We start from the raw sequence: 14,152 nt of genomic DNA on the forward strand, positions 1-14,152 counted from the left end.
ACTGGAGTGGGTTGCCATTGCCTTCTCCGAAATATGACAGCAGTGATTCTTAAAGAAGCTCTGAAACAAAAGACACCATGTTTTTGAACAGATGTCAGTTGATTTAAGAGTTATTAAATCAAATGGCAAAATTGATTAGATCATGCATTGTTAATTGGCTGAGGGAACATATGAAGGAAAAGAACCAATATCTGATGTGCTTTCTAATATTTTATATCACTTTCAACAAATTGAAGAAGTATACACATAAGTGCCATGCTTTGTATGCAGCAGAAAACTCTGCCTTGCAGTATCAGGCCTTACTTATAATTCTGAAAATGGTATGCAATGCAACTTGAAAAATAGTTATTACTATGGTTGGTTAGATAAAGTTATTTTTTTCTAAAAGCAAATAGGTTGAAGCATGACTGCAAACCAATTTCAGCTCTAACAGCTACCATGTAGCACATAGCATCATCTCAATACCTAACACATTCTAATAAAGTTGACTGTAACATGAAATACTGCTGTATTGCTAATGATATTGCAACTTGAAGCTGGCCAGAGAAAGCATTTGCCATTATTTTTTTTAATGTTGGCGTAAAGATAAACCCAGCTAAGATGCCATCTCTATTTTTTTCCTAGCTCTTGAATTAACTTTACCTTCTCTGAAATACACTTCCATATTGCTCTGGTCCATAAATACTGAGGAAAGTCAATACTAATTAAATGCATTAATAAGTTTTACATTGGAACATCTGGTGGCTGGCACAGTTATCAATCTGAAAACCCAACTAGAAGTACATGATCCCCCAACTAGGATGCTGCTACATTTTTTAAAGTTTTTTTTAAATTTGGAATCATCAAATTTGAGAATGAAACAATCATTTAGTCCAGGGATCATCATGCTTTTCTGTAAATAACCAAGTGGTAAAAATGTTAAGGCTTGTGATTTCTAAGGTCCCTATTGCAACTACTGAACTCTGGGGTTGTAAAAACACAAAAGTAGCCATATACAGTATAGAAATAATTGGGTATTGTGGTGTTTTTAAAAATTGTATGGAAACTGAATTTAATTTTCAGATAATTTCTACTTGGTGGAAAATATTCTTTTTCAAATTTTCACCCATCCATTTAAAAACTTAGAAATCATTATTAATTTGTGGGCTCTACAAAACCAGTGAACAGGCCACATTTGGCTTAAAGGCTTTAGCATGTCATCTATACGATTATAGTGGGGAAAGACCTAGATGGGGAGCTAGGCAGAGAGCAGATGCTTTCTCATCTCAAAGACGTGCAATACTTGGGACTTCCTTGGTGGCCCAGCTGGTTAAGACTCCACACTTCCACTGCAGAGAGGGCTTGGGTTCGATCCCTGCTCAGGGAACTAAGATTCCCAAATGCAATGCGGTCAAAATGTTAAGGGGGGAAAAAAAAGATGCAAAATACACTTTTTAGCTGCAGAAAAATCTAAACACTTGGCACATATTAAATAGATGCACCGATCCAAAATCTTGAAATCAAAATGGAATCACAGATAAATAGCCTAGAGACAAGGATTGAGAAAATGCAAGAAAGGTTTAACAAGGACGTAGAAGAAATAAAAAAGAGTCAAAATATAATGAATAATGCAATAAATGAGATCAGAAACACTCTGGAGGCAACAAATAGTAGAATAACGGAGGCAGAAGATAGGAGTAGTGAAATAGAAGATTGAATGGTAGAAATGAATGAATCAGAGAGGAAAAAAGAAAAACGAATTAAAAGCAATGAGGACAATCTCAGAGACCTCCAGGACAACATGAAACGCTCCAACATTCGAATTATAGGAGTCCCAGAAGAAGAAGACAAAAAGAAAGACCATGAGAAAATCCTTGAGGAGATAATAGTTGAAAACTTCCCTAAAATGGGGAAGGAAATAATCACCCAAGTCCAAGAAACACAGACAGTTCCAAATAGGATAAATCCAAGGTGAAACACCCCAAGACACATATTAATCAAATAAACAAAGGTCAAACACAAAGAACAAATATTAAAAGCAGCAAGGGAAAAACAACAAATAACACACAAGGGGATTCCCATAAGGATAACAGCTGATCTTTCCATAGAGACTCTTCAGGCCAGGAGGGAATGGCAAGACATACTTAAAGTGATGAAAGACAATAACCTACAGCCCAGATTACTGTACCCAGCAAGGATCTCATTCAAATACGAAGGAGAAATCAAAAGCTTTACAGACAAGCAAAACCTGAGAGAATTCAGCACCACCAAACCAGCTCTCCAACAAATTCTAAAAGATATTCTCTAGACAGGAAACACAAAAAGGGTGTATAAACCCAAACCCAAAACAATAAAGTAAATGGTAACGGGATCATACTTATCAATAATTACCTTAAACGTAAATGGGTTGAATGCCCCAACCAAAAGAGAAAGATTGGCCGAATGGATACAAAAACAAGACCCCTCTATATGCTGTTTACAAGAGACCCACCTCAAAACAAGGGACACATACAGACTGAAAGTGAAGGGCTGGAAAAAGATATTCCACGCAAATAGAGACCAAAAGAAAGCAGGAGTGGCAATACTCATATCCATAAAATAGACTTTAAAACAAAGGCTGTGAAAAGAGATAAAGAAGGCCACTACATAATGATCAAAGGATCAATCCAAGAAGAAGATATAACAATTATAAATATATATGCACCCAATATAGGAGCACCACAATATGTAAGACAAATGCTAACAAGAATGAAAGGGGAAATTAACAATAACACAATAATAGTGGGAGACTTTAATACCCCACTCACACGTATGGACAGATCAACTAAACAGAAAATTAACAAAGAAACACAAACTTAAAATGATACATTAGACCAGTTAGACCTAATTGATATCTATAGGACATTTCACCCCAAAACAATGAATCTCACCTTTTTCTCAAGTGCTCATGGAACCTTCTCCAGGATAGATCACATCCTAGGCCATAAATCTAACCTTGATAAATTTAAAAAAAATCAAAATCATTCCAACCATCTTTTCTGATCATAATGCATTAATATTAGATCTCAACTACAGAAGAAAAACTATTAAAAATTCCAACATATGGAGGTTGAACAACACACTTCTGAATAACCAACAAATCACAGAAGAAATCAAAATATGCATAGAAACTAATGAAAATGAAAACACAACAACCCAAAACCTGTGGAACACTATAAAAGCAGTGCTAAGAGGAAAGTTTATAGCACTACAGGCATACCTCAAGAAACAAGAAAAAAGTCAAATAAATAACCTAACTCTACACCTAAAGCAACTAGAAAAGGAAGAATTGGAGAACCCCAGAGTTAGTAGAAGGAAAGAAATCTTAAAAATTAGGGCAGAAATAAATGCAAAAGAAACAAAAGAGACCATAGCAAAAATCAACAAAGCCAAAAGCTGGTTCTTTGAAAGGATAAATAAAATTGACAAACCATTAGCCAGACTCATCAAGAAGCAAAGAGAGAAAAATCAAATCAATAAAATTAGAAATGAAAATGGAGAGATCACAACAGACAACACAGAAATACAAAGGATCATAAGAGACTACTATCAGCAATTATATGCCAATAAAACGGACAACGTGGAAGAAATGGACAAATTCTTAGAAAAGTACAATATTCCAAAACTGAACCAGGAAGAAATAGAAAATCTTAACAGACCCATCACAAGCACGGAAATTGAAACTGTAATCAGAAATCTTCCAGCAAACAAAAGCCCAGGTCCAGACGGCTTCACAGCTGAATTCTACCAAAAATTTCGAGAACAGCTAACCCCTATCCTACTCAAATTCGTCCAGAAAATTGCAGAGGAAGGTAAACCTCCAAACTTATTCTATGAAGCAACCATCACCCTAATACCAAAACCTGACAAAGATACTACAAAAAAAGAAAACTACAGGCCAATATCACTGATGAACATAGATGCAAAAATCCTCAATAAAATTCTAGCAATCAGAATCCAACAACACATTAAAAAGATCATACACCATGACCAAGTGGGCTTTATCCCAGGGATGCAAGGATTCTTCAATATCTACAAATCAATCAATGTAATACCACATTAACAAATTGAAAAAATAAAAGCCATATGATTATCTCAATAGATGCAGAGAAGGCCTTTGACAAAATTCAACATCCATTTATGAGAAAAACTCTCCAGAAAGCAGGAATAGAAGGAACATACCTCAACATAATAAAAGCTATATATGACAAACCCACAGCAAACATTATCCTCAATGGTGAAAAATTGAAAGCATTTCCCCTAAAGTCAGGAACAAGACAAGGGTGCCCACTTTCACCGCTACTATTCAACATAGTTCTGCAAGTTTTGGCCACAGCAATCAGAGCACAAAAAGAAATAAAAGGAATCCAAATTGGAAAAGAAGAAGTAAAACTCTCACTGTTTGCAGACCACATGATCCTCTACATAGAAAATCCTAAAGACTCCACAAGAAAATTACTAGAGCTAATCAATGAATATAGTAAAGTTGCAGGATATATAATCAACACACAGAAATCCCTTGCATTCCTATACACTAAGTAATGAAAAAGTAGAAAAAGAAATTAAGGAAACAATTCCATTCACCATTGCAATGAAAAGAATAAAATACTTAGGCATATATCTACCTAAAGAAACTAAAGACCTATATATAGAAAACTATAAAACACTGATGAAAGAAATCAAAGAGGACACTAATAGATGGAGAAATATACCATGTTCATGGATCAGAAGAATCAATATAGTGAAAATGAGTATACTACCCAAAGCAATTTACAAATTCAATGCAATCCCTATCAGGCTACCAGCAATATTTTTCACAGAACTAGAACAAATAATTTCAAGATTTGTAGGGAAATACAAAAAACCTCGAATAGCCCAAGCAGTCTGGAGAAAGAAGAATGGAACTGGAGGAATCAACTTGCCTGACTTCAGGCTCTACTACAAAGCCACAGTCATCAAGACAGTATGGTACTGGCACAAAGACAGACATATAGATCAATGGAACAAAATAGAAAGCCCAGAGATAAATCCACACACATATGGACACGTTATCTTTGACAAAGGAGGCAAGAATATACAATGGAGTAAAGACAATCTCTTTAACAAGTGGTGCTGGGAAAACTGGTCAACCACTTGTAAAAGAATGAAACTAGATCACTTTCTAACACCACACACAAAAATAAACTCAAAATGGATTAAAGATCTAAATGTAAGACCAGAAACTATAAAACTCCTAGAGGAGAACATAGGCAAAACACTCTCAGACATAAATCACAGCAGGATCCTCTATGATCCACCTCCCAGAATTCTGGAAATAAAAGCAAAAATAAACAAATGGGATCTAATTAAAATTAAAAGCTTCTGCACAACAAAGGAAAATATAAGCAAGGTGAAAAGACAGCCTTCTGAATGGGAGAAAATAATAGCAAATGAAACAACTGACAACTAATCTCAAAAATATACAAGAAACTTATGCAACTCAATTCCAGAAAAATAAACGACCCAATCAAAAAATGGGCCAAAGAACTAAATAGACATTTCTCCAAAGAAGACATATGGATGGCTAACAAACACATGAAAAGATGCTCAACATCACTCATTATTAGAGAAATGCAAATCAAAACCACAATGAGGTACCACTTCACACCAGTCAGAATGTCTGCGATCCAAAAATCTGCAAGCAATAAATGCTGGAGAGGGTGTGGAGAAAAGGGAACCCTCCTACACTGTTGGTGGGAATGCAAACTAGTACAGCCACTATGGAGAACAGTGTGGAGATTCCTTAAAAAATTGCAAATAGAACTGCCATATGACTCAGCAACCCCACTGCTGGGCATACACACCAAGGAAACCAGAATTGAAAGAGACACATGTACCCCAATGTTCATTGCAGCACTGTTTATAATAGCTAGGACATGGAAACAACCTAGATGTCCATCAGCAGATGAATGGATAAGAAAGCTGTGGTACATATACACAATGGAGTATTACTCAGCCATTAAAAAGAATACATTTGAATCAGTTCTGATGAGATGGATGAAACTGGAGCCGATTATACAGAGTGAAGTAAGCCAGAAAGAAAATCACCAATACAGTATACTAACACATATATATGGAATTTAGAAAGATAGCAATGATGACACTGTATGCAAGACAGCAAAAAAGACACAGATGTGTATAGCGGACTTTTGGACTCAGAGGGAGAGGGAGAAGGTGGGATGATTTGGGAGAATGGCATTGAAACGTATACTATCATGTAAGAATCGAATCACCAGTCTATGTCTGATGCAGGATACAGCATGCTTGGGGCTGATGCACGGGGATGACCCAGAGGGATGTTGTGGAGAGGGAGGTGGGAGGGGGGTTCATGTTTGGGATCGCATGTACACCCGTGGTAGATTCACGTCAATGTATGGCAAAACCAATACAGTATTGTAAAGTAAAATAAAGTAAAAATAAAACTTAAAAAAAATTTTTTAAATAAATAGTTGCACCTATTTTGTGAGTAATGTAAAATATTAGTCAGAAAAAGTAAACTCATTTCCTGTCCCCAACTTGATCCTCTCCGCATGTTCTCTATCTCAGTGAAATCTCCATGCCCAGTCCTTCAACTAGACAATTCTGCTCTCTCTCTTTAGCCTCTCATCCAATGACTCATTCACTCCTAGCAGTTATTCCTCTTAAATAACTTACAGAACTCTAGAGTGCATTCCACTAGTTGAAGCCACCATCACTTCAGCTTAGTTTACAGTAACAGCCTTTTTCATTGGTCTCCACACTTTCATGTTAACCTGCCTCCAGCCCAGTCTCTTCATTGCAGCTGGATCTTTGTCATTCTCCACCACAAATCTGATTATTTTCACTCTTCCAAAGATGCCAATGGCTTTCTACCATCCTTAAAATAAAATGCCAACTCGTTATCATGGTTTACAAGGTCCTTCATAAGCAAATGCTTTAATAACCACCCATTCTTATCTTGCACAATATTTAATGAAACAGAGCTACTAAAAGTGGGAAATGATGGGCTCCCAGCAGCTTCTCAATCCTCCACAAAGGTAACCATGCCCCAGGGGAATGCACAAGGTGAAAAAGGTACCACTTCTGTCCAACATGCAGAAGCATCAGTAAGAAACAGTTTTATCAGGACCACCCCCACCACCACCATGGTGCACTGTATGGGAATGGAAGGTTCTGGCAGCACCAAGTCATAGAGTGAGATTTTCTAGGTTTGTGTTAATTGAACAACAGCCATTTTCCTTGTTTGTAAATAAGAATGTACACCAATAGTCCAACTGCAAATTAACATAAAGCACCTTGGCATCACAGCTTCCCAGGTGGCTCAATGGTAAAGAATTTGTCTGCAAATGCAGGAGACATGGGCTAGATCCCTGGGTCAGAAAGATCCCCTGGAGTAAGAAACTGCAACCCACTCCAGTATTCTTGCCTGAGAAATCTCTTGGACAGAGGAGCTCTGTAAGCTACAGTCCATGGAGTCTCAAAGAGTCTGACGCAACTGAGCAACTTGAACACACACATACTGAGGAATCACAGATGAGGGGTCTCATATAATTAAAAAATAGCTGATAAAATTACACAGGAAATGGGGTTTTGCTAAAGGAAAAAAAAAGAAATGAATAAAAGGCTGACTTGTGAGTGGTATGCTCTCTGAAATTGTGAACTTTATGTTATTTTTCTCTGGTTTGCTCATCTGTAAATATTTAACTCTGGTGTTAAAAAGAACAAACATTAAGTCAGAGAAGCTACTAATGGGAAGTGAGGCAAAACTCAAGTGATAGAGAAAATAAACAGTGACTACAAGAGAACCGTGATGAAAGCTGGGCACGATCAAGTGGAGACAGTCCAGCAGGACTGGGAAGGGAAGGGACATTCTTTGCAATTGGTAGAAAGTTTCATCAATTCTGTGTGGTCTCCACATTCAGTTGCTTCTTCTTACTTAAGTGAATGTGAAGTGAAAGTCACTCAGTCATGTCTGACTCCTTGCAACCCCGTGAACTATACACTCCATGGAATTCTCCAGGCCAGAATACTGGAGTGGGTAGCTTTTCCCTTCTCCAGGGGATCTTCCCAACCCAGGGATCGAACCCAGGTCTCTCAAATTGTAAGTAGATTCTTTACCAGCTGAGCCACAAGGGAAGCCCCTTCGTACTTAAAGGGGGGTGTTGATACATGCATCAGTAGAGTGCAGAAGAAAGAATTTGAGTTTGGAGACTGTCTCAGTCAATACCTCTGAAGGCATTTAACACCTCAACATCTGACCACTAGAACCTCCATGACAAGGTGCTCATCTGCCTTGCATACCTGCATTCTGGTCCGCACATGATCCATACATTACGTCCCAGAAACACCAAATTGTCTATAACCCCCCACCTACCCATGTCCTTCCTCCTATTTCTACTCTTTCTATATTCTTCACTTGAGGCCCTTTCATAAAGGAGTAGGGAATCCAGCACACCTGTGCCTTCAGCACAACCTGCCCACCTGGGCTTCTTCATTGTACTCAATCTGTTCCTTTCACAAACATTTACCAAGTGCCTCCTCTGTGTCTGGCTCTGTTCAAGGCTATGAGTATTTATCATAAAACTACAGTATCTCTGTGTCTTTGCACATTACTATGCCTTCAGTTCCTTGAAGACAAGAGTTCTGGCTTATAGCTTTGTATTTTTCTGTATATAGTAGGAACTCAATACTGCTCATTGAATGGAGAAGCAGATTAGTAATGAATGAAGAACATGCTGAGAAGCCTAAGTTTGATCATGTTGCTAAATACCTGGGAGCCTGAACACCAGAATCTCTCCTGGAGCTTGAACTTGATAAAAAGAGATTCTTCTTGAATCTCAGACAAGATATTTACCACTGGACAGAACAGAAGAAACTCATTAAAAACACTGCTTCACATATAATAAAACAATTCTATTTAGATATAGAGAACAGAATCAAGTCAAGCTCCAATACACGTCTCAAAATTGTATTATATCACTGTACTTATTCTTGCCCGACAGTGACTATCTAGAGAGGTAAGTCTTCTTTAAGATTCTTGCTCAAAGGTATGAATAATAGCTCTGTGTGTTCTTTACAACATGGTGTTTTTTTTTTAATTTTTACTTCTTATTTATTAATCTTTTCACTATGTTTTGTTTTATAACTAGTCTTGCCATAGCATTGTTTTCTCTTTTATATCTTTTGTATTGAGGTAATGTTGCATTATAACATTTTGTATGTTTCATGGTATAGTTTTCTGTATACACTGGAGAGGGCTCACCACCAGATATTAGGTTCTATTTGACACCAAACAGTTGATCCCCTTTACTGATTTTGTCCTTACCACACCCCATTCCTCTGCAGTAACCACTGATCAGTATCTGTTTTATTTGGTTTTACTGTTCTACCAGTGAATGAAATCATATATATTTGTCTTTATTTCTTTGACTTGGGCTTCCCTGATACCTCAGTTGGTAAAGGATCCACCTGCAACGCAGGTGGTTCAATTCCTTGGTCGGGAAGATCCGCTGGAGAAAGTATAAGCTACCCACTCCAGTATTCTTGGGCTTTCCTGTGGCTCCTGGGTTGGGATGATCCCCTGGAGAAGGGAAGGGCTACGCACTCCAGTGCTCTGGCCTAGAGAATTCCATAGACTGTATAGCCCATGGGGTCACAAGAGTTAGACACAACTGAGCGACTTTCACCTTTTCTGACTTACTTCACTTAGCATAGGTAAAATCCATGTTTCTCAGGATCTATCTGTGTTGTCACAAATGGCAGGATTTCATCTCTTTTTAGGACTAAGCAGTACTTCATTATACTTTGATAAGACAGCACCTCATCTTTATCCATTCACCCACTGATGGGCAATTAGATTTTTTCCATAGCTTGGCTAATACTGTGATGAACATGGGTGTATATATCTTTTCAAATTAGTCTTTTCATTTTCTCTGGGTAAATAACCAGAAGTGGAATGGCTGGATTGTGAGGTACTGATCATGATGATTTTCATATAGAAAAATATAGCAACCTACTCCAGTATTCTTGCCTGGGAAATCCCATGGACAGAGGATCCTGGCAGGTTATAGACCATGGGGTGGCAAAGAGTCAGACACAACTGAGCAACTAAACAACAAAATTCTTTGGTAAACAACCAGAAGTGGAATGGCTGGATTGTGAGGTAAGGATCGTGGTGATTTTCATATAGAAAAATACAGCATCCTCCACAAGAGAACCTTGACCTATATTGTGATTTTTGTAAGAAACTCAAATTCACATAGATATCAATTTATCATTAATTAAGCCTACCACATATACTATAAGAAAGTTTATTATAGCAAAAAGCATCATATACAAGATTAACAGAGAGAGAGGCGGAAAAATGAGAGTGGTTGCCTCAGCACCACATACAGAACCATGTACCAGATTAAAGCAAAAAGCCTTCATCTCCATTTTATCTCAGTTATGTATATTCTTTATGACTAGAAGCACACAAATGCATGACTAGATCTATTTTTGGATTAGTTCATTAATGCCAAGGCTAATAGACTTAACTCTGAAATAATCTAGTTTGATAATAATGAGACATTCATAGAAAACAATGAAAAATAACAACCAGGTACCAAATTCTTGCAAGGCATCCTGATAATATATACAGAGACCTGTATAATCAATCACACCCAGGTTACTGAGACAGAGGACTGATAAATCTGACTACATGATAACACTTCACGTATGCTTCTCAGATTGAAGATTTTAAGTTTTTCATAATAACTTTATATTTGAGTTTCGAAAACTTAATATAAAAATCATTTGGGGAATAGGGCCACTCATAGTGTCTTCATCAAAGTAATGTGCTCCCCGCTACCTAGGAAAGGGATCCATTTCCTTATCCTGGAACTTTGGAGAAAAATATTCAGAATAGACAGAAGGAATCAGATTGGTCTGATCTGTCAAGCCAATCCCAGTCATCTATTTAGCCAAATTTTTGCACTGTTTGGTGCAAAAATACCCTGGTGGCTCAGACGGTAAAGTGTCTGCCTACAATGCAGGAGACCTGGGTTCGATCCCTGCGTCAGGAAGAACTTCTGGAGAAGGAAATGGCAACCTACTCCAGTACTCTTGCCTGGAAAATCCCATGGACGGAGGAGCCTGGTAGGCGACAGTCCATGGAGTGACAAAGAGTCAGACACAACTAAGCGACTTCACTTTGCACTGTTTGGAAAAAAGGCTAAAAACATTCTTTGCCAACAGTATAAGAATTTGTGAATATCATGAATCACTTAACGGTAGCTGGAATCAAGTGTCACTGGTCCGTCAAATGGTAAAGCATCCTTCAGCCATGATTTTTGCTAATATGACTGGATTCTAGATTCGGGCTCCCACTTACCTTTTGCTTACTCTGTGATACAGGGCACACATTTAGCTTCTCAAAGTCTACTTCTTGTTTTGTAAAATGATAATAACAATAATACATTGGATCTACTGTAAGAATTAACTGACATAATGCATATAAAGTGTGCCGCAGAGAAGCTGATACACAGCAAGCATCTTCAAAATAGTAGGAAAATGCTCTATGTTTCTGCTAATGGGCACCAAATTAATCTAAAAAAGAACTCTCTTCACTCATAAATCAGAACCTTATCAAACAAGACAAATGATAGTTAAATAACATTCAACAAGCTAAAAAAACAAAATTGGGCCATCAAAATTATTCCTTGTCAAGTCCAGATTCTTAAAGGAAAAATAAACACTCAATCAAGTAGCAAGAAGGAATTTTTATATTATCTTTCAGTCACTATTTTACTTCAATAGAAAAATGTACTCCGAACAGTCTTTGAGAGGTCAGCTTTTGGAGACATGGAGAAAAATATCTGAGGAAAATCAGGAAAGCTGGGTTGTAGTCATGATGCCGTATCTATTCCCATCAGATGGGTTACTTCTGCTCCTTTATGCGTACAAAGGGTAGATTGTAATGGATCATAAAAGTCCAACTTGACTGTAAAACACTTAGCTAGTGATTCTAGAAGCTTCTGATACCTTCCTATCCAGAGTCATTGTAAAACAGTTGTGACAGTCATATTCCTGAGTAAGCATTCAAATGATCTAACAAAAGTGACTCAGAGGGGCAGCAAGCCAAGTGGCATGTTGAATTTGCTGGTCAAGAAGCCAGGAAAAGAAATTCGGGAGTAGGCCATGCAAACTGGGGTTCTGATCACAACATCTTTGAGCATTTTTGAGTGAAAAAAAAAAAAAAAAACCCAGCTGGTACAGACTATGGAAGATGCATTTCAAACTAGCTACAACATCCAAATAGCTTCATCTTGATGGTTGGTAGATAGCATTGCCCATAAACCTTTAGGATGTATTAATACAACTTGTACAACTGAATCTAAACGTCAAACAAGAAGATTCCTTTAAATTCCATATATTTTCTATTATTTTAACATGATTACTAAAATACTATCTGTCCATATTCTTTTGGATGATCTTCTATTCCTTCCCATTTCTGCCTGGGAAGGCTTCCTTTCCCTGACTCCGCCCTCAGTGGAAATAAAGAACAAGTCTTTCCTGAGGAGTTTCCTGCATAACTACCAAATTCATGTTTTAAATAAGGGTTTATCAAATAAAACCAACTAACGTTCATTGTTTTGTAGCCTATCATTCATTCAAATGGCATTCAGTTAAAATCTGAGTCTATGGTCATATGCCAGGTGCAGGGGAAGAGGAATATGACTTCATTAACAAGTTCACAAGTCAATACGTGAGCTACTTTTCAAATATCTTCGGATATGTATCTCTAATATAATTGTACAGTGATAAGAAAACAGACTCTGTATGATTTCAATACCTTAAGACCATGAAAGTTTTGCACCTGGTCTTAATTTCCAGGGTCTCCTAGTTAATAGTCAATGGGAACTTGGATAGAATTTGTATCCTACTGTTGTGTGAAAATTGTAGAAATCATAATTACGTTGAATTGGTTCATAGTGCTTTTCAGGTCCACTATATCCTTCTACTTCTCCGTATAGTTATTTGGTTAATTTTTGAGTTTGACACTGAAACTCCAACCAAAACTCTTACTTCATCTACTTAAAAAATAATTGTGATATATAGTAGAACTATATATGTAATTTTGTTCTGTATTTTCCAAGTCTCCTGTAAATATGTAATCACATTTTCATAATCTAGAAAATAAAAAAAGGAAAGAAAAAATAACAGGTTCACAAGCCAGAATAGGATACCGAAATGCACAGAGTTGATTAAAAAGTTAAAAAGTGGTACAACAGCTATGGATGGTAGGGACGGCAGGGATGTGATGAAGGCAATAATTCACTGCAGATGGGAGACGACAGTGAAAAGTTGGCAGACTCTACATTTCTGGAAAAGCCTGGAGCATCTTTAATACTAACTTGAATTACTGCTCTTCGAAAACTGTGGAGTTGACTTAGATGTGTCCAATACTACATTTTACTAGAACTGCAATCTTCGTTTAATATGCACAGCATGCAAGGAAATGGTATTTACCAGGCCTGAGCATGACAGCCTTAGGAGGGAGGAGATACTCTTCATCTCAACCTCCCATTAGAGAAAATGAGGTTACACGCAGGTAACTACTCTACTCCGTAAAATAATGATATTATATTCACTATTACCTCAACATAGACTGGATATTAAAGGGGAAAAAAAACATATAAATTTTTACTAACCTAAACACCCATATGGTGTATTTTTTCCCCATTTCTCTAGTACCTTCTACACTCTACGAGGAAATATAATTGAAATAACAAGAAGGTTTATTATAGCAAAAATGTTTGCTTTAAACTCACAAATAGGCAAAGACCAACTCCTAGTCACATAAAGAGTTGGTGTCTTTTATAAAAATAAGTGATATATTTTGAGGACGAAAGATTACATGTCCTCTTGTTTCTAAATTTAAAAGAAGCTAAGCTCTACACTTAGTGAAATAAATGAATGAAATTCTTTTCTTGAATTGTATTTTTTTCTTAAAAGATATCAGAATATTAAAAAGGCTAGACAGGTTTGGAAATAATCAAATGCATGTATAACAGACTGCATATCATATATATAAGGTTTAAAAAGTATTAAAAGGAAATAATTATGTTGGCTGTAA

General features: G+C 37.0%; 1 protein-coding gene across 1 annotated transcript in view; it reads right to left on the reverse strand.

Moving 5' to 3' along the window:
* GPC6 (glypican 6) overlaps window positions 1-14,152 on the reverse strand; it is a 1,225,779-nt gene that overhangs the window by 1,004,479 nt on the left and 207,148 nt on the right. The window lies entirely within an intron of this gene.

Source organism: Capra hircus, chromosome 12 (assembly GCF_001704415.2).
Source record: "Capra hircus breed San Clemente chromosome 12, ASM170441v1, whole genome shotgun sequence".
In the NCBI taxonomy this organism is placed as follows: domain Eukaryota; kingdom Metazoa; phylum Chordata; class Mammalia; order Artiodactyla; family Bovidae; genus Capra; species Capra hircus.